Below are 945 nucleotides of genomic sequence, written 5' to 3'. Positions count from 1 at the left end.
AATGTTACTATGTTACTTTACCTTTATGAAAAATTATTATATTAAACATTATTATTTATATTATCCCAGTGTACTAGTAACTGGCACACATAGTAATTGAAGTCTCATAATGAGGCTTAATAATAATGCTACTTTGAAATCGATTTTATTGTCAGTGTGCTTAAAATCACTTAAATAAATAAAAGAAAATCATTATTACTAAATGTATACTTCTTGTTCTTGATATAATTTATTGACTCTTAAGATAAAACTAGACCTATTTAATTAATATTGATTCGCAATACAGCCTACCTTGGAGTTTACCATTGTAGGACAAACTGATCGTAGGGTTTTGAGTGTTTGGAATACATCTACAATTTTCTCTTCTTTAATTTTATCTATTATTGAATATACCGAGCAGAACAATCCTGATCGAACCGCACCATTCCTGAATAAAAATCGATAGATTCCTGAAGAAAAATCGATAGAAAAAATTATGAGCATAAGAATGGCAATAATTATATATATGATTATTATATTAGTATTATATATTAGTATATAATTCTAAACGTACAGGCAGTGAATGATGATTGGCCGATTATGTTGAAGAATGTGAGCGCGTTGAACGGCTGCAATAAACCTGACAAACGAATCGACCTTCGGAACACGTTCTGCGTTACACCACTGCCGAAACTCAAAGTGTAAAATCTCTTGTACTTTATTGTCCTGAATTAAAAGAAAAACACACACACAATAATTATTAATATGAATAGGACTATATTCAGCCAATGGAATAATGGAAGGCCTCGCCTTTATTGAATTGAGTTGTTGGTTGTAGTTTGGTGTCAGGTTAGAATCTGAATATGCTTATATTTTTTTTAAATAACTGACATATTTAGGCTAATGAGTTGTATAGCAATTGCAAAATTTAAATAAAATATAGACATAACTTTATTATATTATACA

At 29.2% G+C, this 945-nt stretch overlaps 1 long non-coding RNA gene across 1 annotated transcript; it reads right to left on the bottom strand.

The window, feature by feature from the left end:
• Nucleotides 1-207: 207 nt before the first annotated feature.
• On the bottom strand, nucleotides 208-726 carry LOC117106454. Its single transcript, XR_004445073.1, has 2 exons — nucleotides 554-726; nucleotides 208-427 (listed from the first exon to the last, which is right to left on the bottom strand). It is a non-coding gene; the product is annotated as an uncharacterized LOC117106454 (long non-coding RNA).
• Nucleotides 727-945: the final 219 nt, after the last annotated feature.

The sequence above is a fragment of the Anneissia japonica genome, unplaced genomic scaffold, assembly GCF_011630105.1.
Source record: "Anneissia japonica isolate Jap-2015-1 unplaced genomic scaffold, ASM1163010v1 scaffold101153_len971_cov135, whole genome shotgun sequence".
NCBI lineage: Eukaryota > Metazoa > Echinodermata > Crinoidea > Comatulida > Comatulidae > Anneissia > Anneissia japonica.
Note: the sequence above shows the minus strand (reverse complement) of the source record. Positions and strands in the feature narration are given on the sequence as shown.